This window comes from Chanodichthys erythropterus, chromosome 19 (genome assembly GCF_024489055.1).
Source record: "Chanodichthys erythropterus isolate Z2021 chromosome 19, ASM2448905v1, whole genome shotgun sequence".
NCBI classification, from domain to species: Eukaryota; Metazoa; Chordata; class Actinopteri; order Cypriniformes; family Xenocyprididae; genus Chanodichthys; species Chanodichthys erythropterus.
In genome coordinates, this window is record NC_090239.1 from 4,697,866 (window position 1) to 4,723,273 (window position 25,408).

A 25,408-nucleotide genomic window follows, 5' to 3' on the forward strand; every position below is an offset into this window, starting at 1 on the left:
ATGTGCCATGCATGTGTTTGTATTTTCTCAAAGGGAAGACAAGCAAGCTGCCCAACACTGCAGCCCACCTTTGAAACGTCCTCTTAATGAAATCATTAAAAGTAATAAACAAAATTGCTTATCAGGAGAAAATATTATTTTCTGGAGGTAAACAGGTCCGCAATAATAAACCTTTATAATAAACCTATAACAACCTCCTCAAAGGTGACATCCAGGTGCACTCGGCCGCGAGTAATGTAATTGGCAAAAATACAATAAAACATATTGCATTGGATTATTACGCAATAATGCCAGAATCATTGTGGCCTAATTTTAAAAACAGAAGTGCACTATAAAAGTAAACCCTTAAATATCAAATAATATTATATTACAGCACAATTTCACCTCGCAGCGATAACAGAGCTATTTGTAGATTATTACCGCAGTTTATAAGGAAGGAAAACATACAGAGCCGTGTATTTTCAGCATAATGCCTGACAATTAATGGGACAAATTAAGTTTATAATGATGATGGTAAAGTGGAGGGTGGTTATTAGTATGTGTTATTGTATTAGTTTTATTGTTTTTATTATTGTTGTTTCTATTAGTAGCAGTAATAAAGGATGCTGCAGCAGGAGATGTGTCATTATCACAGAAGGCTTTGAACGAGGGAAATTGTGAATCATTCACCCCCACCCTCTTCTGCCCAGAAGTCCCCCTTTTTACTCCCTGATCATCCATCACTCCGTTCTTGCCTAAGCACTTCACCTCGACAGCAATCCAAAGCAGGAGCCAGCGCTAGAAGTCTAACGGCATTAATGAAGGGTGAGAACATTGGCTGGAACTGCTCTCTGTCATGTTTGCCACTGACGTTGGCTTTGAACAGAAGAGCAGTTGGGTCATTCCTTATATGCAGTACATTTTCGTATCCCCATTATATGTGTCTTAATTTATTGGATAAAATATTAAACTGACAATGTTTAAATATATATATAAAAAATCATAATAGTTTGTTTTTAGTACAATATCTCAAACAGTTCCTGGTCTCCAGGTGCTGCATATGAAAAACTGGCCATTTATTTTTATTTTTTATTTTCCCCGCTTAGTGTATTTTTGCTACACTCTAGGAAAGGATTTCTATGGAAGCTTGTTTCCACCATAGAATAAAAAAATAAAAAAGGTAATTGCGACTTTTTATCTCACAATTCTGACTTTTTTCTCAGAATTGCGAGATATAAACTCACAAGTTTGTATGATATAAACTTGCAGTTGCATGGTATAAAGTCAGCTGGATATAAACTAAGAAAAAGCGATTTTATATCCTGCAATTCTGACTTCTTTTCTCAGAATTGTGAGATATAAAGTCCGAATTGTTATTTATAAAGTCCAATTCTGAGGGAAAAAGTTCTGACATTTTCTCGCAATTGTGAGAAAAAAAAAATCTGAATTGTGATTTTTTATCTTGCAATTCTGACTTTATTGCATGCAATTGCGAGTTTATACCATGCATTTCTGAGGAAAAAAGGTCAGAATTTTTTTTTTTTTTTTTTTCGTTGCGGAAACAAGCTTCCATAGATTTCTTTTAGCATACAGCACTTTCCTGTATCTGCATTATCTAAAAACAAAACAAAAAACTTTCATGCTGATTTTCATCTTTGTCAAATGTTCCATTGTTAATGAAAGTCTTTCTAAGTTTTGAAGCATAAACCTCAAGTTTTGTAGAGTGATAATGGAAAGCATTAAAATAAAGCAAGAAAACATGGCCCATATAGGCACATTACAACTCAATTATAAGAAAATAAAAATATCCAAAAGGCCCCTGGGTCCTGAGTCTTTGATAATATTTTGTTGGGATGCACTTCTCTCTGTAGCAGCAGAAATGGCACAGATCTTCTAATACCTTTTAACAAGGCATCCACAAAACTTGCATTCTCGTATTAATTGCTGGAAGAATGAAACCTTACAGCCAATTAGAAGTCGACTTTCTTATGCAGATTTTGGCTTACACACAGTGCTATAAGGCATTCCCTCCCAAAAACAAAACCAAACAAGAAAACAAACAAATAAAAACTGCTTGCAAAGAGTTTAATAAACATGTTGTGGAGCTAAAGGATGCATGTTTAACAAGCGTTGTGATTGTTCTCTTTTGTTTTAGATCATGCCGCATCTCTTCAAACTCTTCCTACAGCTTTCTCTCTCCAGACATTGATAATTATTTCTGCAGGAAGCATACAACAAACATTGTCAGACATCATTTATTTGTTTGTTTGTTTGAGCCACAAACAAAATTATGTATAATAATATATATATATGTATATATATATATATATATATATATATATATATATATATATTTATATAAATATATATATATATATATATATTATTTTTTTTTTTTTTTTTTTTTTTAAATAATATATATTAGCCTGTCTTCTTTTTTTGTGCCTCTGCTTATACAGTATATTTATACAGAGAGATGTTATTTTATCCTAAAATGTTAAAGTACTAATATTGAATATTCCAACATACATATCCCCCCTTATATGCAAGTATGTTTGTGTATATAAACACACAAAAAAAAAACTGCATAGCCTTTTCTTGTCTGGTGTGGACTAGACCATTTGCACATGAATTCAGCCCAAAGGCCATTAGAGTCCGTCTGCAGGCCCTGTCTGTCCATCGCCACGGTGCAGTGGGTCTCAAAGATATCTAATTATTTACCAGAGGTCAGGGAGCAAGTGCCCTCAACAAATCCAAGAATAGGACTCTCTCCTATTAATCTCCATTCTGCCGATGATAGATACGAGAAAGGGAAGGAGTCACTCATGCCCGCTCCTGATTTACAGAGAAGCATCAATCTTGTCATCCGTTCGGCAAACAATAACTGTCAGAGGCGAGGATGAGAGCGAAGGGGGGTTCAGCAGCCTGACTACTGTATATGTGAACTCATCTGTAATGTTGCCTTTCCTCATTTCTTCATGATGGAATTGTTGGGGACACATCGCTTTTCCCACAATCCATTTGCCGGGTTGCAGCCCGCCGGTTGACAGAAATAGGGTGAAGGTGGAGAAAAGTGAGCCAAATTGCCCGCATTTAGCTGAAGTCGACTTCCAGTCACCGGATAGTGATACAGTTACAAAATATTTGTCGGGAGTGTTGACTTCGGAAAATGAGTCGCTGGATATGTGATATGTTTATCTTTTCTGCCACGAGACGTAAACAGGACATTTTAGGCGCTAGTTGTCCTCGAAACGATCCGCATAGGATGCCTTTGGTTTGTTATGAGGTGGATGGATCTATCAAAACAATGGTTTCCATACTCTCAAACAAGAGGCCACGTAACCTTTCTACATGGTACAGGATATACAAATGTCTTTCCTTCCTCGCTATGTTGAAAGAGGTGTCTTTGTGTACTCGGAACATTTATTTGTGGGCACTGTAAGTCATAAAATAGTCCAATCCGGTCTTTATGTTGTGGAAGGACCTCCTTTGAAGACTAGTGACAGGCATTTCCACCTCAGAGTTTCTATTAAATTCAGGGATTGTCTTCAGTGTATTGAGCGTTGGCCGTAAATGAACAAACTACCAAGAACCCTTTGACCTCCTGAAAAGAATTCATCATTTGATTCTATTGTTTTGAAACTGGCTTAGTTGGAAAGTCGAAAGAAAGTGAGCATATTTGTTTGGCTCTGCCAAAAACATTGTATATCTCCATCGCTATAAGTATACCCGAGACGTTTGCGGGGACTGAATTATCGGACATAGTCATTGTATTTTACCCAGTTATTTTAATGCAATTCTATCATTGTCAAATCTCTAATGGGATTCTGCTTGCTTTTGCAGGGACAAATCCTCCTCCCTTTGCACGTTTGCTCAGTTCTACACCAAGCGGTCTCTCTCCGAGGCGATGCGGGGACTCTATACAGTAAGTTTGTATGACATGATCTGTGTAAACTGTCGACAATAAGCTCAGAGTTATCAATCTTTTTCTCGTTTCAATAAGAACATTACCAAAGCCTTGATGTCTTGCTCCTCAGGATGAAATATAGCTCAGCTCGGCACGTCATCTGCACAGGCATATGTTATTGTAAACTGACATATTTATAAAATAAGCGCTCAACTTTTATTTTATTTCTCGTCATGTGCTTACAGAGGTGAACAGGGTGTTTAGTATCATACATGTAGCCTCACACTTTCCAAATTAGTTGTGTTTGTTAAGCCTCATACTTGGGGTTAGGGATTTGAACAAACTCCTAAACAGAAGGATTGCGCTTCTGTTCATGACTTGTATGTGATTGATACCTCCAATTGTGCGGCTTGTTGAGGAGAGAGCAACTGGACTTCTTACAGATGATAAAACAGTCAAAAATTCCCTTAGAGTCTGGAATATCACCAAGACTTTGGGGAACCCCATATAAACCACACCAAATACCATGTCAGCTGCATAGCAACTCCCTAGCAATCACTTGAAATACCCTAGCATCCTGACAGCACGTTTTGCATGGTATTCTGACATCAGATGATGTCAAAATCTAGCTAAATCACATTATTTTTAGCAGTGCATGTGGCAGCTGTATACAATTGCAATTTAAATCACACCAGTCTTTAAAATCAATGCACTGCCTAATGGCTGTGTCTAAGCAACGCCCTCATCTACATCACTAAGAGAGGATCAAAGAGTCCCAGTCTTGTTTTCTATATAAATAAGGAGCTGGATTTTAGCACAAACATCACTGTTTTCAAAGATATTGATGGTGGGTTGAATTAATGTGTCCTATAAGACAACACACCAAATCCCTGCAAAGCCTGGAACAGTCCACCCTCTTAGACACTTGACATTTGTTTTTCATCATGAACTTAAAGGTCACTAGCTGCCGGAGTGCCTGCCATCCTGTTTTGGTTTGCATTTGCATGAATTTTATTACCATCACACTCTCTGGAAACTCCAATTGTTTGACTTTTTTATTAATCTGATGTTGCACATTTCCAAACAAACAAGATATTTAAAGAACTAAAAAAACATGCTTCCTGAAAAAAGTAGAAATGCTTAATTGTATATGTAGTAGCTATGCGTATGTTGGTTTAAATATTTGTTTAAATTACTATATAGTGCATTTAACATTATATGTGATTGCAATTAATTTGCCTTATTTCTAGTATAGATAAATATAATTTAATCAACAAATTGTGTGTGTGTGTGTATATATATATATATATATATATATATATATATATATATATATATATATATATATATATATATATATATATATATATATATTTTTTATTTTTTTTTATATATGTAATTTTTGTATGTGTGTGTGTGTGTTCAAAAAGGCTGTATCTGCTATAGAAAGGTAGGCCAAATCACTTGCTCTTCCAGCTGCAAAATGTGAGTAATTTCCCATGAACCCCTGCGGCCATATTCATTAACCTGCCTTTTGACTGGGCCAGTCAGATCTGAGTTCCAGTCATTAATATGCAGGACTCTTTTAATGAGGCTTAACAACCCTCCACGCCCCTCCTTTGAGCAACTCCGTCAGCATGTGATGTTCAGATGCCGTGTGTCTGTGTTCGGGATATTCCCCGTCTCCTGTCAAATAGAAATCAGTCAGTGCCTGCTCTTAAATTCAGGTAGAATAATGACCTAAATACCAGGTTAAACTCAAGTGAACTGCTAGATTGACATAATTACTTGGTTTCTAATCCAGATTAATATTTAAAGATATTCTGAGGCTTTTTAGAAGGACCTGTGAGATTTGTATTAAACTGGTGAGAGTAAAAAGGAGTGGGAAGGATAAATTAATCATTCAGAGCCAAGTGGATTTCTCTTAATCTTTTTTTTATAGCAGCATTTGTGTAGAATTTTTAAGTTAATAATTTCAGTGTACTGTTTCCCCTTGTATGGCCACAAATAGACTAACTATAGCTATTTTGTTTGTATTACTGTGGTCATGTTACTCATATTATGTCGGCGCCGATAGCCTCGTGGGCAGTGCACCGACATATAGCACCATGCGTTTCGGGCAACCCAAGTTCAAGTCCTGGCTCAAGGACCTTTTCCGATCCCACCCCCTCTCTCTCTCTCTCTCTCTCTCTCTCTCTCTCTCTCCCACTTCGTCCTATCATAATAAAGGCAAAAACACTAAAAATACACATGTTATATGTAGGCAGCAACAATGGCGCTGGTGTCACACTTAAAGTGTATTTATTCACCTCCGTTCAAAATTTTGGGATCAGTGATATCTTTTTAAAAGAAATGAATACTTTTATTCAGCAAGGATGCATTAAACCGATCAAAAGTTATAGTAAAGACATTTGTAATGTTGCAAAAGAGCTATTTCATCACGTTTTCCACAAAAATATGAAGTGTCACAACTGTTTTCAACATAGAAAATAATAAATGTTTTTTGAGTAGCAAATCAGCATATTAGAATGATTTCTGAAGGATCATGTGACACTGAAGACTGGAGTCATGATGCTGAAAATTCAGCTTTGCATCACACGAATAACTTACATTTTAAAATATATTGAAATAGTAAACAGTTATTGTAAATTGTTTTTTTGTGTTCACTTGTTCATCTCTTTGTTACAGAGATTTTAACAAGATCATGATTGCAGGGGAACATTGACGGCTAGTGAGTTCGGAATAATGGCCACGGAGAGGATGCACAAACGGAATGACCACCTGCATTGATTTCCTCTCAGCGGAGGGAACGTGACATAAATAATTCAGGACCGATACTGTAAATGATGGCAGGCAGAGCCTCGGAGGTCAGCAGGTACCGGAGAAATGAGCTGGGCCGATTCGAAGAACTCGCTAGCTGTCAGTTCATCCACCCCCACAGTGATTTTGTTATTAATTCCCACTTGTGACCGTGCATGGCGCTGTGACCGCTGAACACACAAACTATTTATACAGGTTAAGGAGATCAATTAGATACCGGCCCTCCAACTATGCCCTGCCATCCGAAGAGTCCAAGCTCGTAGGCACGAGAATTATTAGGGAGAAGAAGACAGATGCTTCCAAGAGCAAATCTTTCGGTACTGTATATTTACGAGTAAAAGTGTTATGGCCCAAAGGGATCCGAGCTGCAAAGGTCAATAAGTCAAAGGGAGTGAGGTCATATATTCACAAAAAGTTTGATCAAACACTTTGGGGGTGGGGGGGGGGAAGTAGTCAAGCTTAATATTTGCTTTCTCATTTCTCAAGCAACTTCCTGTAAGCCGTGGAGACATCGGCTAAAGTTTGCTGGCTTTTAGAGTCGATATCCAGAACTCCAAACATGACAGATAAGCCTACACTTTTGAGGGTTTTGGGTTATGGTGTGTCAGGCCATCTGTTATAACTGTGTTTTCCGCCTTATTGCTGAAGTGGTCAAGTCCAGCAGTGAATCATGCAGGTCTGCTGGGACATAAACTCATGTAATTTGTCATGTTTTATGTTCCTTGAGCATTCTTGGTCAATCTGACTCTACTATATGAGCATTTAATTTGACAAATCCATATTATGATTGATACACATATTGAGACCAGATATGTGTTTCTAATGTTTAACCAAATATTTCAGAAGATTGCTGTCATTATGGGGAAATCTGCGGTTCTCCTCACATTCCTGAAAGACTTTTCACATCAAGTTATGGTTGCACCTTATTTAAAGGTCTCCTTGTTACAGTGTAATTATACTTTAATGTACTGAGTAATTTTAATTAAAAACATGTACTTACTGTAGGGTTAGGGTTTGTTTTGGGGTTAGTTGCATAAAATTTTGCATAATTTACTGTTATTGCTATAGAGTGCAACAGCCAGGTTCCAGAAGTAAAAACTCTATTCATTTTCTCCATAGGGAAATGATTTTTCACAATAACTTATAAACCTTTAAATATAGTGTGAGCTACGAGGTGAGCTAGTATTTGCTTCTGTTGAAGCCGACAGACACATTATTTCAACTTAGTTTTAAAATAATCATGTTTAACAGAGGAATTCGTGGTTATCATTACCCATGATGTTGTACAGAAAATTTACAGAGTCAGAGTCGAAACAACCAAAACGCACCAACATAGATCTTTAGCCCCGCCCACTCCCATGAAGCTCTGCAAATGACGTAATCGAGTCGATCTCATTACTCTCAACATATTTAAATATTTGAATATATATGCAAATTTTCAATAAACCTAAAATATATTGTTTTTATATATAATCAACATTTTTAAATTAATAGTTTTATATTTCTCCATCATTTTTAATTCGATTATGTCGTCCTCGATGCTTCACGGGAATGTAGTTCTTTCCCTCACACAGTCTTGTACCTTGTACCTTTTCAAATACTTTTTTGCTCCAAATAAAAATGTTTAATGTTATGATTCACCTTGTAGCTGGTTGACTTGGTTTATGGCTTATAACGCTTTAACAAAGACTTTTTTTTTTTTTTTTTTTTTTTAAATCCCTATGGGAGAAATTTATGGAAAAAATATGTAATGGAAAAAAATGTAACGTGTAACGTGTAACAAGGACACTGTAAAATAAAGTGTTCCCCAAGGTATTTATTTTAATCTTTTATTAGATATAAAGTATAATGTGATAAGTAATTCAAATAGAAAATTAAAAGACTTGTAAATTATAACCATATTCAGAATGGTGTTTGTCCCTACAAAAGTTGTGTTTTGGATAGTTTCTGGGACATTATTTTGCTGTTTCTAAACTGTTTGAATATTGCTATGCAGTTAATAGGGTGTTCTGGGTAGTTGTTGGTGTTTATTTACTAGCGCAAGAAATAAGAAGTCCATCCTTCAATGTAAGTCTGTGGGATTTTTTTCGCCCATTTGATTGTATATATCGTATATATACCATGTGAGAATCGTTCATTCACTTGTCAAAACGCCACATAATCTGAAGAACCATTCATCTACTCTGCATTGCACAAACGGCATGGGACTAATTTGTTTTACCTTGAGTGTATCAGTGTAGTAGTGTTGCTTGCCTTAGCAAACCCCACCAATAAATAAAACATGTAAAATTAATCTATCTAGTTTAATGTGTATGTGTTGTGTTTTTGCTAGATTTTTCTCTGTTTTTATTCTTGACCCTAGAACTCACCTGAATAAATGTAGCCTTCCAGTACTGTGGAGTCCAGGACCCTCAGGACCCCTGCAGAAGAGAGAGAGATAGAAACCTTCTGGAAATCCCTCCTTCATACATTTAAAGGTACTGTACAGTAAGTATGCTCTACTCCTCAAAGCTTCAAAATCATATACTGTACCTTTAGCTTACATGTTTGCTTATAGTCAATGTCCATAGAATACAAATGGGTCAATATTGCAGATGTTACTTGATGAAAATATAGTTTGCCAAGCTACAAGCTACACTGCACTTCGTATATCTATCTATCTATCTATCTATCTATCTATCTATCTATCTATCTATCTATCTATCTATCTATCTATCTATCTATCTATCTATCTATCTATCTATCTATCTATCTATCTATCATAGATAGATAGATAGATAGATAGATAGATAGATAGATAGATAGATAGATAGATAGATTGTTTTATCATGTGTTTGAGCTCTTTCATTTATACAAACTGTCTGAACGACATAAAGTATTACTTTACTGAGTAAATTCGCTGTTTTGAACATAGCTGAGCCACTGAAAAATACAGTTAGCAGCATAGCTATTCTTACAGTATTTAGTTACTTCCTAACACTGGGTTGAAAAACTCTTCTTATTGCATTAACGGCTGTTTATGTGACACATTTAGTTAAATAGCAGTTGGCAGCACTGATTGAATGTGGACTTCCTCCAGTGATACAGTGATATTTGCTTTCCTAGCAGAGACAATGTCTGTACTAATCGTCTTCAGCACTGATCTCCATACTAACTAGCAGAATACATTTCAGTGCTCATAAATCAGCATTTCCAACAGCTCTTTAGTACGAGCATATTCCCACTCAGGCGATGACACTTTGCAGAGAGAGAGAGACAGAGAGAGAAACTCTGGGCTCTGGCAAGCTGCACCATGTCAGTGACGGGCAGGGGAAGCACGCTGCCACCCTCTCTAAGATCTTTTTAAACTCCGCACGGATTCTCATGCCATCTGGACGGGCTGTGAGTGGCCCAGATCGGGGAGGTTGCCAGCAGGCCTCCGTAGCGCAATATGGCCCTCTCTTTAATGAACTGCTAACTGTCCTCTCTTTAAATCGAAGTGACATTTTACCCTTTATCGCTGGCATTTCTGAAGGCCTACGCACCATCCTTTCATTTGCATTCCTATACCAAGTAGGAATGTATATATCCCAGGTTTTAACAGTGGTCTGTTTGCTTCTATAATACTTTTTCATGTTTAATGCATATCTGTTTTGATAAGCATCGATTCACTTGGTTTGTGATGCACATATTATTCAGGCTGCATTGACCTTGTGTATGTAGCCGTATCGCACAGTTCAACCTAAATTTTCTTTATAGATGTTTGTGGTGCACACACTGTAGTGGTTGTACTGTTTTTTTTTCTTTCTTTTTCTTTCTTTTGTAACTTCTTTTGTGTTCCACAGGAGGAAAAAGAAGTACATACCAGTTTGCAATGACATGATGGTGAGTAAATGATGACAGAATTGACATTTTTGGGTGAGGTATCCTTTATAAAGGGAAGTAAGTACTTTATGGTATAGTCTGTGCATGTGTGAATTTTGTTTTTTCAGCTGATGCTAATTCAGACAGGCTGTATGTAATGAAGGATCATGCTGAGTATAAAGGAGCAGCTCAGGTCAAAATTCCCTTGTGTCGTCTTTGACATATCTGATGATCACATGGCCATATGGGCACACAAACCCTCTCCGTTACATGCAAATCACTCAAATCCAAGACAAAGTGAGAAACATAAAGTTATTTTATTTGTGTATGTGTGTGTAAAATTCCCGTAATTTTCTTTAAATATGCTATTTTATTTTACGGTGACCCTAGTAAAGTAAACATTAAATTATTTGTTTAACATTTAATAATATGATTTAATATAAAAATTATAAAACCATAAACATAATTTTCAAGCAGAACATTTGGGTGGGGGAAAAGGTTTCAAATATTTGCATATTTATTTATTTTTGATATTTTGTTATATAAAATTAGTCTTAAATGTATGCAAATATAAAAATATACAAAATATTATTATTATTATTATTATTATTATTATTATTATTATTATTATTATTATTATTATTATTATTATTATTATTATATTGCTATATTGTGTTTTGTGGCATTTAGTTGTCAAACGTGTCAACTTAGGACCACCCTTTGTTTTGATTGTATTTGGAATTAAGATTTTTACAGTAATCTCTTAAATTCAGTCCTGAAGCCATTACATTATAAATTTGAAAATTAAAGCATTGTAAATGATATTTAATCGTTTGCGTGACATATTTGCATGTTCCAATATTAGGGCTCAAGAGGACAATTGAAGATGAATCCCTTTGTGATGTTCATCTCGTAACATGGCCCTCTGCGGAGACTCACCCTTGGGCTACCATCCTATTTACAGGCCATGGTAAAGAGGGATTATATAAATATCATTAAAGCATACCGTAATAAAACTAGATCTGATTTATTCATGTGAAAAGCATGGAAATGTATAACATTCTTTGATAGCAACAAAAGGCTGAACACAAGGATTTTCTTTCTTATTAAGACTGAGAAGGAAAGGAAAAATATGAAGGAAAATTGATGATTGAGCCATGTGATAATGGGTGATAGCATTGGTTTTTTTTTTTTTGGAAAGCAGATTCGGAATACTTCATAAAAAATCCCAGTGATGAAAAGAGAAAGTGTGTTTCATAGCCTAATAAGTGTGTGAGTTTGTTTCTGTGTGTTTATGAGTGTCTGTTGGAGGGTGTAAGATGAAGCTGGCATCCCTGTTGAATTGACAAGCCGTTGCAAGAGGATTTGGTGGTTTAGCACTTTGGAGGATCCGATCGGAGTCTGAATCTTCCGTAGGGGACGGAGACAGACTTCCACAGGCTGAGAATCTCCCTTCATTAATCACCGTCATTATTATTGATTTAGAGCGAGGAGCCCCCTCTACTGGGGTAATAAGAACACGTTCTCTCACACCCTGCTCTTCTGCAGTCTCACAGCCTGCTGAAATTGAGATTTTTTTTTTCCTTCCTTATACTATCACACTGTTTGTTGGTGGATTGGCGTGAAATCGGAGTGAAATTCTCCAATGTGGCCCCAGTGCCACTCGTCGCTCTTCCCATGATTCCGGGTGTCTGACAGACCGCGAAGCATCGGAAACAACAGGAAATGTCCTTAAGGACACTGAGGTGTAAAATTAGTGGTGTTCTTGGACTTTATGTGCAAAGCTTCCAGATCCTATTGTTTTTAATGCTCAATGGATGATTCCATCTTATTGTGTATTCCAGTCGCCCTTCCGTTTATTGTGCAAGGTATTTTATTGTGTGCAGTGTGGTCCTCTCTCTGTTTTGTAAGACGGGTTGGTTTGTTATTCGCGTTGGGTTTTCCTCTTGTGTGTTTGGTTAAAGCGCTGACAGACTTACCGAGCTTGACTTCCTCTGCTGCTCCAGATGTTTAGGATGCCCTCCTGTGATACGACCTCGCCAGGTTCCAATATAAAGAACAGACTGACAATGAATGTTTACTGCTGAGTTTACTCCCAAAAATGTTTTCTACACAAGATTTCACATATTATGAATTTTAAAAAAAAATTCTCATATAACAAGGGAAGTGTTTGTTTACACAGTGTGCAAATAACCTTGTTGGCGAAGGCTATTTTCATTGACTTCACCCACTACTACTGCTCACATTTTTTACTATTAGTATAAATAGAATATTTCTTCAATTTACACTATTTGCACTTAGTGAAAACAATATGCTTTGTTGCTATTTTTACATGGTGCTAACAGTATCTAATATATATATATATATATATATATATATATATATATATATATATATATATATATATATATATATATATATATATATATATATATATATATATATATATATATATAATTATATATATTATTTGATGCTTGAAACATGGGCCTGGTTACAGACTAGGGGTCAATAATGTGACGAGTCATTTTTTTGTCCAAAGGCCTTAATAATAATAAAAACATAGATAAGACATCCAAAGTATGTAAGGTAGTATTTTAAAGATTTTGAAGTGTCAAAAGGTCATCCGGTTTAACCATCCAAAGGCCAATAAAGCCATTTCATTCAATATCTTAAAATGTAATAAATGTATATATTTTTTATTCTGGCATCATTTTCTAACATCATATATCAACAGTGCAAAATGGTAGTAAAATTATGTGTAGAAGTTGTTGCTTTATTATGAAAAAGATGTCTGGAAAAATGAATTTCATTGATGTCATTCGGAGTAACCAATATAAAGGAACAATTTTGGATCAAGTAATGCAGTCAGTATCATGTGACAGGATGTGACATCATTCAGACACCTTCAAAGGACCACATTTTCATGAAGCAAAGTAACTAACTCTCTTTTAACTATTTGAAAAAATAATGTTTTCACTTGCTCATACGCATGTCCCGAAACGTCAGGTCATTCGGTACAACCGCTATAAAACTTGGAAAATGTTGTAATATTTTAAAAACTTGTACTAAATATAAAATGTTTGATTGTCCTTTTGCTAGCTTGTTAGCAAGCTAAGTAGCTAGATATCAGTAAGCACGGTTTGAAAATATCGTCATTCGGTATAACCAAAAGTGTCATTCAGTAAAACCGAAATTTTGGTTAAACCGAATGACTTTTGTGGTGACAAATTTTGTCCATCTTGTAAAAAAAATGACAAAAGCAGTATTGATTATTATATAAAAAAAAAACAATATCATTGTTAACACATAATAAAACTTCAAAATTATTTATATCTCCTTTATTTTTTTATACTTTTAAAAACCTTATTCGTCAGTGACCCTTTTACAATGGAAAGCTCAACTTTTAAAACCATGTCATTCAGTTTTACTGAATGCAAGAATGCATCCTATGTAAATGGCTCCTTGAAATGTGCAAAACATTCATGTGAAATTCATGTTTTTAAAGTAAACAAAAAAATCTGATTTACAAGAACATTAGAAGATGATAAATCTGCACTTTACTATATGTAGATACAGAATTGTATTAATTCTAAAGGGAGTTAAAGGGAAAATGCAATGCTCTCTTTTCATCAGCACTTTTGACTAGTGCCTTATTGTATCCGTGACATGCGACTACACACTTCGAGACACAGTTTATCCCTCCAACGGCAGCAAAACAAATGTAATATCCTGCAATTTGAGAGAATGAGAGACAGAGCAAGCGTGTGTATGTGTGCAAGTGAGAGAGAATAAATAAACACAGTGTTTTATGGGAAAGGATATATGAGATTTCTGACAGGAATATTACTGGAGGACTAGATGAAACTCCCCGACATGCCAGCCGTAATTTGTGTCGATCAAATTACATTTACCGTCGCTGCGTTCCTGGAGCCGCCATAATTTCTCATATTCTTTCATTCTTCTCGCTTCAGATGCACAAAATCCATCATATCTGGGAAAATGGATAAGTGCTGTGTAACAATCATATTGCCTGCGCTCTCCATTATGCCGTGTGTCATCTGATCTGTAGGTGGAAAAGTTTGAAAAACATGTCAGCCTCACTTTATGGAGTCTTTATGGGTTTCAGGGGCTTTTGATATGACAAGAAGACAAAATGCTGCTTTTGAGGTTTGTTTGTTTATTTGTTTTGTGTCAATGAGAATTGTCATCCATTTTTTTGTTCTGCTGTTTTGAGCAGATTCAGTGTAGCTCACTGTAAAACACTCATGGCCCTCCCTCCCAGTCCTCTTAGCTTCTAATTGTCTCTTCACATTCATTTTGGTAGCATCTGACTGGCCAATGATTTATTTTGTTATATTTATTCAGCACACACTGTAATCAAATGGCTTAAAAATTGTTTATTACTTTTTATTCCTTATTTAATCAAAAAGAACTGGAAATTGGCCTCTCCTTCTTTTCAGCTTTGAAAATAATGGCTCTGAATATGAATTTTCCGTCCAGTTTTATAGCATCTGACTGGCTGCAAACCTAGTGACCTTCAGTTTGTTACACTGTAAAAAATGATGTTCTCGATTTATCACAACATCTTTTGTCAAATCAACTTAGATAATTAATATGGTTCCGATAACACAATATTTTGAGTTTCTGTTGATTAAACCAATTGCCCTCATTGTATTAACTTTTTAATTTTTATGAACTAAAAATTTTAAGGCAACCAGGTAATTTACCTTTTTTAAGTTAAACCAACCATTCTTTTTTACAGTGTAGTTACATTTATTGATTTAGCAATGCTTTTATTTAAAGTGTGACTTTCTTTCTTTCTTTAACCCATATATATCCTCAGAAAAATTGGAAATTGGCCCCATTTTCCCTCAGTTTCTGTAGCATCTGATTGGCTGCAGCCACAATGACTTCTTTACTGTTATTTACTCTATAAAAGTAAGAAAGAAAGAGAAAGAAAACAAATGAGTAACTGGTCCCACTTTATATTAAGTGGCCTTAACTACTATGTACTTACATTTAAATTAATCATTCGATACAATGCACTTATTGTGTACATACATGTTTTTACATTGTACTTATATTTGAAAAACACCTTTATGTAATTACATCTATAATTATTTTTTGTAATTACATTTATAATTACACTGTTGACCCATCCCTTACACCTTACCCCTACCCTTAAACCTACCCATACCCATACCACCAAAGCTTTCCCTAACCTTACCCGTGTCCCACCTCAATAGCTGCAAATGTGTTTTGCAATTCAATATGAACCCAGTAAGTACATTGTACTTATTTTTTGATGTAAGTACATAGTAGTTAAGGCCACTTAATATAAAGTGGGACCGAGTAACTTGTTTTGGATATAGATTTGGATAGTACTTATATCATCAAAAGCTCTGTAAACACCCCCACCCCTTCAGTCCTCTCAGCTTTTAATTGGCTCTTGATATTAATCGTCCCTCCCTTTCTGTAGCATCTGATTGGCTGCAACCTCAGTGGCCCCCAGTTTGTATTTAACATTTCTTACTTCATCCTCCGCTGTCTATTGGGCCTCGAGATCCGGTCCTCTGATACGCCTTTTTATTCGCCTGCGTCTTTTTTTTCCTACTGTTGACTCAATTTGTCCCAGGCGTCGAAGAGCGGAGGCAAATTAAGAGGCGTGAACTATGACAGTCCGTGACACCGCCTCAGTCCGCGCTCTCCACGCCGCATAATGATTACATTACAATCCTGTGATATTATTCAAAACGACTGCTGATAAATGAATGATAAACTTGGGGGTTAGGTCTCCTTTATTACCGAGGTTGATAAGGCAGCTAATCAGTGGCCAAGCAAATGTCATTACATAAATTATGAGTCTGACTTTGATATATATTTCCCGGGTGTTCGCTGCAGACGTCTGTCATCCGCGGCGGCCTTCTCTCTGTGCTCCGCTTACACGGGTGGCTGAAGAAGAAAGAGAAAATATTTATTCTGTCTCATTACTCTCCTGCCTACGCCGGGGTCCGTAATTGCTCTTGTGAATGCAAAGGGCATGTGGCAACCAATATATTAATGTTTCTCTGAGTGACTGAAATATTAGTTTTTCAACAACTGCTTCAATTTGTGGGAATATTTAAAATTCAGTGACTGGGGATTTAATAAACATTGACAGTGGCGTGTAGGCAGTTTACAACGTTTGTTCGGGGTTGATTAAAAAGGCTCGAAATTTTGCTGACTCAATGCATGGACCATTACAATCGTACAGGCCATAATTATTTTATTACACAGCCCGCCTCTTGTGCCGTACAGATGATTTGGTTGCCTCCCCCATAACTTTTTATTATTAAAGTCAACATGAAGTCATAATTGACCGATTTTGCTTTCTTAATGCATGTCCTGGTCTTATTGTGAACGATTTATCAGTGCGTGTTATTCAAAACAAAAACTGTTATTGTCTTTATAATCTTTTACCAAAATGTATATAACTTTCTCCTTGTCTTTTTTGCTTGGCATCACACATTTTTAAATGTTTATCCTTCATCTGCCTGTCATATCTTACTTTGATCTAGGGCTGTCAATGGCTAAAAATATTAAATGAATTATAAATAAATGTATTAATGATATTAATGTTTGTTTTGTACACATGCAGATGGATGTCTATGGCTGCTTTTTCAGCATCTTCCTTCACAATTGCTGCATTATGAAAATGTCAAGTTTAAAAAGTAGATCAACTGAAGGTGAGTGAACGTGATTAATTGGATACACATTTATCATGCATTAAAATTAAACAAGCACACTAATTAACAGAATAAATTAAAGGGATACAGTAGGCTAATTCACTCAAAATTAAAAAAAAAATAAAATATCTGACATCATTTTTTTATGTTATTCCAAACCTGTATGATTTTTCTTTCTTCTGTGGAACGCAAAAAAGAAAAAAAGTAGTTGTTGTTGTTGTTTATTTATTTTATTTTATTTTTTTTGAGCGAACTGACAATTTTTATTTTTATAGCAAATATCCTGTTTCAGTAAAATGGGTTGCAACGCTGACTTTAAACTCATTTAAAATATTTAGTTTTTTGTGCGCCTTTGCTCCCGCTTTGCGTTTGGAATTCTAGCGCACACTGATGACATCACTTGTTTTGAAATCTCTGTCTCAACTTGTATGACATCAGTTTTCTGGTCCTAGGTAACACACGGCTGGTCTCTGTAGTCAGACCTTGACCATGAGGTGTGTGTGTGTGTGTGCGCGCATGTGTGTGTGTGTTCTTGCGATAGTGTTTTTGGCCCCGGGCGAACCTGAGGGTGTTGAGAGTGACTGCATTTGATGACATTACAGCATGAGAAACTCACACACTTCATGGTGCATTTTGCATTATACAACTCAAATATACTTATCTTGCCTTTGTTTATTAAAAATGAAATAATGTGCAAAGACTGATGCAATATTCGTAATTCAAATAGTTATTAAAATAATAGCAATAAAAAAGTTACTCTCAAAAAAGCAAATGAAAGCAAAAGTTTCAGTGCAATTATCATTTTATTTACAAGCATCCTTGAAGCATAGTTTCATGCCTTGAGGAAAAAGCGAGTGCCAGCTCTCTCCTCTGCCTCTTCTCATTATGTAAGAGCATCAGAGCACATCTGTAGAAATGGAAGAGAGAAATGCTGTCACACTCTCCTCTCCTCTTCCACCACAAACAAACCCAGTGCCCTGCAGGCGTGGCTGGGACTCGGGGCCCCCGGGCTGGACTGAAACACGGCCCCCGAGGCCTCTCTGAAGGACCTGAGCAGCAGGGGTTCAGATCCCCCCCGGCTCTCTCTCACTCTCTCAGTGGAGAGAGAAAGTGAGTGGCTTTCATTGCTCACACAGAATACTGCTGTTTAAACGAGCTCGTAGCAGTTAGATGGGCCACAAATGCATTAATAGATTCATGCGGGCGGTCAAATGCATGTCAGATGAAATTTCAGTCTTTCTCACAGACAGCATGAAATTACACTCAACCCTTTCCTAGAATATATATATATATATATGTATGTATGTATATATATGGTTTATTTTGCACAATTCAGTGCATTTTATTTATGATAATGCAAAACTTTTTCTTTTTTTCTTTTTTTTTTTACAACTAAAACTAAAAAAACCAAGTGGGCAATATTGTAATATTGTCAGTAGAATAATGACCAAACAATTTTGATCAAATAAATGCAGCCTTGGTGAGCAAAAGAGACTTATTAAATGCCAAACGTTTGACCGGTAGTGTATATATTTTAGATATTTATTTATTTTAGTATCTTCTTTAGGTTTTTCCACCATTTTTAAGCATTTTTTTCTTTCACTAGTTCATGTAGATGATTCTGTGGTTATAGAGACTATGAGATGGACTTATTATATAATTATACATTGATAATCTTTAAATAATATTAAAACTGCAGGCATAATAATTGTAAATAATTAGCAAAATGATGGTTAAAGGTCACTGATGAATAAGGTTTTTACAAGTATATATATTAAAAAAAAACATAATGGAGATATAATTCATTTTGAAGTTGTATTAAGTGTTAGCAGATTATGTGGATTTTTATAATCAATAAATAATACTTTTGTAATTTTTTAAAACGGACAAAATTTGTCACCAAAAAAGTAATTCGGTTTAACCAAAATTTCGGTTTTACTGAATGACAATATTTTCAAACAATGCTAACAGGCTGATATCTAGCTACCTAGCTAGTTAGATTGCTAGATATCTAGCAAAAGGACAATCAAAAATTTTATATTTAGTACAAGCTTTTAGAATATTACAACATTTTCCATGTTTTATAGCGGTTATACCGAATGACCTGACGTTTCGGGATTGAGCAAGTGAAAACATATTTTTTTTTCCAAATAGTTAAAAGAGAGTTAGTTACTTTGTTTCATGACCATGTGGTCCTTTGCAAGTCTGAATGATGTCACATCCTGTCACATGATATTGACCGCATGACTTGATCCAAAATGGTCCCTTTATATTGGTTACTCCGAATGACATCAATGAAATTCATTTTTCCAGACATTCTTTTTCATAACAAAGCAACGACTTCTACACATAATTTTAATACCATGTTTCAATATGTTGATATTTGATGTTATAAAATCATGCCAGAATAAAAAAAATATACATACATTTATTACATTTTAATATATTTTAATAAAACTAAATGGCTGAATTGGCCTTTGGACGGTTAAACCGAATGACCTTTTGACATTTCAAAATCTTTAAAATACCTTTATATGTGCAAAATATAATTAAAACCTTTGTCAAATCCTTGTTTTTATTATTATTAAGGCCTTTGGACAAAAAAAAAAAAAAAAAGACCCATCACATCATTGACCCTTAAATAGTTTTAGTTGCAGGATATCAACTACCCTAAAGCATTCCAGACATACATATCCATGTCACTTTTACAATGCAACTGGTAGTAACATTATTGCATAACAAGAATTCTGTGTGGGCATGTCTAATTTCTCTACGGTTGATGTCTTATTTGTGCATGCTCACTGATGTCAGGTAATCAATGCACAGATAATCAGTTTCAATGAGCGCTCACTTGTGGAACTGTGGAAGAAATTCAAGCAGCCAGAATCTCTGCCACAATATTGCAGCATTCCATTCATTGTTTTCAAATGCGATTGAGGAGCTCCGTTTGTGTGGGTTAAGTGTAGAACGTGATGAGGGAAAGAGAGAAAGGGAGAGATTTGCTTTCCTCCAATTTTTCTCCATTCATCAAGACGGGAATCAATAGAGGGGAGTTTTCAACTGCATTTCAATGGGGAGAAGTTTTGTCAGTCAAAGGTTTAGTATGATTCAAACTTGCCTGAGAGACATGCAATCGATTCACCTGAAAAGCTGCACAGGGACTTTCGGTCAATAACAGTCTGCCTGTGTATTTCTGCCTCTCTCGCATTTAATAATGCTGCCCAAATACAGAGGATTAAGTCAATTAGACTATTTAAACATTCAGAAATGATTAAGTTATTCCATTTTTTGAGTGTTGGGAAAGAGAGAGAGAAGAAAAACATTATCTGAGTGTGTTTGTGAGAGACTATGCTGTATAATTAGTGGAGTTTGATAGGGCAAGCATCACTACACTCAGGGTTATAGAGTAAAGTATTAAAAATGAATTCATGGTCATCAGGTTGAGGACAGATGTTACCTTTCTAAGCAATCTGATTGACAGTTTTCGTCAAGCAGGTGATAAATCAGGAGAAAAAATAAATCTTCTCAAAAATCTTACATTGAAAGTGGGACTTGAGCCATATGAAGGACCTGACCAGAATATCCATATTTTATTTTGATTAAAGTTTATCAGTTTATCAAGAGGTCCAGTCTCTTATTCTACTAACCCTATTCCTACTAATACTCTAATGATAGTTAGCTGACATATATACATATGTGTATGTGTGCTCTTTATCCGTATTTATAATTGTATTGATTTATGTGAAAATTGCAAATGCTAATTGTTGACCTTTGTTACAGAGACTGTGAGGTGGACTCTTCTGACTTGGGATAGTAAGCAAGCACCTAGCAACCACCCAGAATACCATAACTGCATAGCAACGCCTAGCATCATGGCAGCCACTTATTGATGGGTAAGCACCACTCTCCACTCTAAAAAAAATAATGTGTTGGCCCAAAAAAAAAAAAAGTTTGCATACATTTTTTTGGGTTATGACAACTTTGAGTGAATTTAAGTTCAAACAACAAGCTACACTGAGTTAGAGGAACTTAATTTGTAGCATAACTAGTAGCACATGCTAGCATAACTCATTTAACAGGTATATTTAATGAACAAGTAAGATATTACTTGTCACTGTCATTGCTTACAGAGTCAATGTAGTGTTTACCTTGTGGTATCGACTCTTCAGCACAATAACCACAAAAACTTCAACATTACAGAAACTCTTTTAAATGTCAAACATAACATCATTAAACACCAACAGGTCTTTCCCTTTTATTCTCCTTATCCAGTCCTATGGAAAGCATGCTGGGAACTAGAAATCCACTGCCTAATTTCCGAAAATATCAAGACAATTTCATTAAGTTATACAAACTTTTTTTTTTTTTAAACCAATTAATGCAGAAATTTGAGTTTAAATTACAGACGATATTAAGTTGATGTAATGATCAACATTATTATGTCAACAGAATTCTACAAAATAATGTTTGCAACTTAAACGCTAATGGTTACAAGTTAAAAATTCTAATTTATTGATTTAATAAAACCTTTTATTTAAGTTGTGGTAACAGGCAAATTAAATGAGTGTTTCTCACAAAGCAAAACAAAATCATAAATCATAAATCAGTCTTCATTGTGAGTATCTCTTCACCACATGAGCGTTTCCTCCACACCACCATCACTGCCAGACACGTTCACACGCTCGTCCTAGAATACAGACTGACAGCGGGTAGTTAGAAAGCGAGAAAGAAAGTGAAAGAGGAGTGTTTCGCTGTTCCATCGTCTTAACTGCACAACATCCATCCAGATGGCACATGAGAGACGGATACAGCAGGATGGTGACAGGAACACGGGAAGCTGTTGTTCTCTCTCGCACTCACAAACACACGACCCCACCGCAGAGGCCTGTTTGATTCGAGCATGCGAGCTACACATGAAAGCACGTGGCGGGACGTCCCGCAGCATAGGCGGGGAGCGTAAAAAGCAGAGACACATCGCCCATGTTGTGAAATCACACACCTTTCAAGCATCAAAGAAAGGCGATATGTAAAATATTTGCAACGGTTGTTGTCCTCAAGACGAAGGTATCAGGCAGACAGCAGGTGAAGAGAGAAGTTGATGACATACCGCAAGGTTGCACGTCAGAGGGCCTTTGGTGCCAAAATGGCTTTTGGTGTTGTGGGTTTTTTATTTGCATTTGTGTGCACTGCAACAAACAACAGACGAAACTGACTTAAAATATAGAGCTGTTTAGAGTGGCTTTTAATTTATATATACAGCTAATTTATTGAAATTACAAGTAAAAAGCTATTGTTAAAAAGCTTTTTACTTGTAAAAGTATATATATATATATATATATATATATATATATATATATATATATATATATATATATATATATATATATATATATTTGTTAAAAAGCTATTGTTAAAAAGCTTTCATATATATATATATATATATATATATATATATATATATATATATATATATATATATATATATATATATATATATATAAATTCAATAATAATAATTATTAAACAGCTTTCATTTATTTATTTATTTACTATTTAAAATTACTTTGTAACCAAATGTATGTAAATAAAATAATTCAACAATAAATAAATGAATAAATATTAAAATTTAAAGTGGAATTTTCCTTGAAAAAGAATTTGTGAAAACTGTCAAATTATGAAAACATACTGTAACATTTGGTGGTATATTTGTACCTAAAATTATATATATATGGATTGCAACTAATTATTCTAAATAATCCATTTATTGATTGATTGATTTATTTATTTACTATTTAACATGACTTTGCAGGCAAATGTATGTAAATAATTAAAATAATCAATAATAAAATAAGAAGTAGTAGTAAAAATAAAAAAAGGAAAATATCAAATAGTGTGTAATTTTATTATTTGTATTTATTTATTTATTTTTACCCCAGTTTGATTCAGGTCTTTTTTTTTTTTTTTTTTGATTGATTGATGGGGCGTTCATCCAACCAATGAAAGACAAGGGGAGTGTTTGGGAAACCTGTTTGCAAACACTCGTTATTTTATTTATTTATTTTATTTTTCCATTTAGTGGTGGCAGCGACGTAGAAACTTCACCTGTAAATAACAGTCCATCAAACGCAAGGTAAAATGAAGCGTTCCATCACAATATTTGAGGTCAATCACCACTTACCGTGCCAACCTGCATGAAAGGAAACAATTAAAATGCTATTTCCCGCTAAAATTCTGTAATGTCAGGTTATTGATGACATATGAACATTAATAACGGAGGCCCCTGACAGGTTGGAGGCAAATAAGAATAACTCTCAGTTTGCAGATGATTGTGAAAGCCTCCTGGGCGTTTCAGAGGAGGATAATGCTTTTTCATTGCCAGCGTGGGCTGAAATGGAAGCTGCCAAACATCAGACTCATGAAGCAGATTTCCAAAATGAGAACGGCCCTCTCCGAGAGTAATTTCACCCTCTGAGACGGCACTTCGCATCCGGAACGTTCTGCGCTCTAATGACTGACAGGTGTACATCTCCGGTTTCATTATATGTAATAACTACAAAACGGCACTTGATATTATGAATATATTGTATGGAAATGCGCAATCAAATTCAGCTGCTCCGCAGCGCGTCCTGGGAATTCCTGATGATAAAATTTATTTCATGTGACAATGCCGAGTAAACACCCGGAATTTGATCAAACGGAGATGGAAAAGTCTGCCCGTGCCCTCGCACGACATCTCACTCGACTTTCGAGTCATTTGTTCACAGCATTAGTCTTGATCAGTTTGGTTTATTCCACACATAATCAAGACAGTAAGTCACATCTGACAGCTACAGTTCAGCGGGACATCAGCTCCGGAACGGCAAGATGAATCGCGCTCACGCACCTCCCCGATCTGTGGTTTAATATCTCACGTTTAAGGTCTTGAAGCAATTTTTGGGCTAATATCTGAGCTGTCAAATTCTGCGAACTGTACGAGCCCATGCATATGGAGGGTGTTTGTAATGATGAACTGTGCGCCGGTTGACACTTTGTTGGGCCACAAATTACCTCAGTTCTAGACATCATTACCCTTCGCCGACCGCCTGGATGTGTTTATACGTCCTTGCTCTGGTGTTTAGCGAGCGCTGCGTACCCCGCGAATCCAAAAACATCAATTCAAAGCAAATATGTGTCTTTGTGTTGCATGTGCGGTTTGACATAATGAGCGAGGTGGGGGGAAAATGATCGCGCATTACGCGGGCCCTGCTTTGGCAGAAAAAGCACTATGCCTTTAAGCAACTCATGAAAAATGAAAGAGATTTGTCTGTCATCAACATGCGCGCATTCTGACCTTGACTCCAGACGGGACTAACGGGGCTTCTGAATTTTTTACGGGAGAAGGTGGAACTCCGTGAGGTATTGAAGGGAAAACAACAGTCATGTTGGAAGGAGCTGAGACGGCGAGATAAATTGTTGAGAAACTGCTGTAATTAATTTGGAGTAACACGCGTTTCGCAGGTCTCTGAAATGCGCGCAGCTACCCTCATGTTTTTTTCCTTCTCTTTACTGCAACTACGTTCTCTCGTTCTTTCTCGTCCCGCTTTCATCCTTTTGTTGTTTGTATTGTGGAATTGCTAATGTTGAGAAACACAAAGCCTGTGAGGAAGACTCGAGCAGAAAAAAAACCTCTCTCAAAACAAAGTCACAAGATCACAAATGCTGAAATTCTGACTATGGGGACACCAGGGAAACAAAATCAGGTCAGCAATCAGCACTAATGGGGACAGGCCTTCTGTCGGGCCGCGCGGGGCGGTGCAGGGTCATTTAAGCAGGAGTGGGCGTAAATGGCAGAGGGAGAGCCGAGGAAAGCTGGACGCTGGGAGAGCCCGCAGGGTATTGTAAGAAAGCGGGGGGCCTGAAGTGGCGAGGTAGGGGCCCGTTCTGCCTCTCTTTCTCTAACCCCCCTCTGACGAGGTCACGGCGAGAGAAGGGGAGAGTAATTCAATCCCCGGGCTTTTTCGGTGCAAGGCCAGTGCTCTTACTGACAACACCCTGAAATTAGAAGCAAACCAGCCCGCCTGAGTGTGTGAGACTTCGGGGGCTGAAAAAAGAGCTCTGGTTTCCCCATGCTGCATGGCTGTCTGTCTGAAAC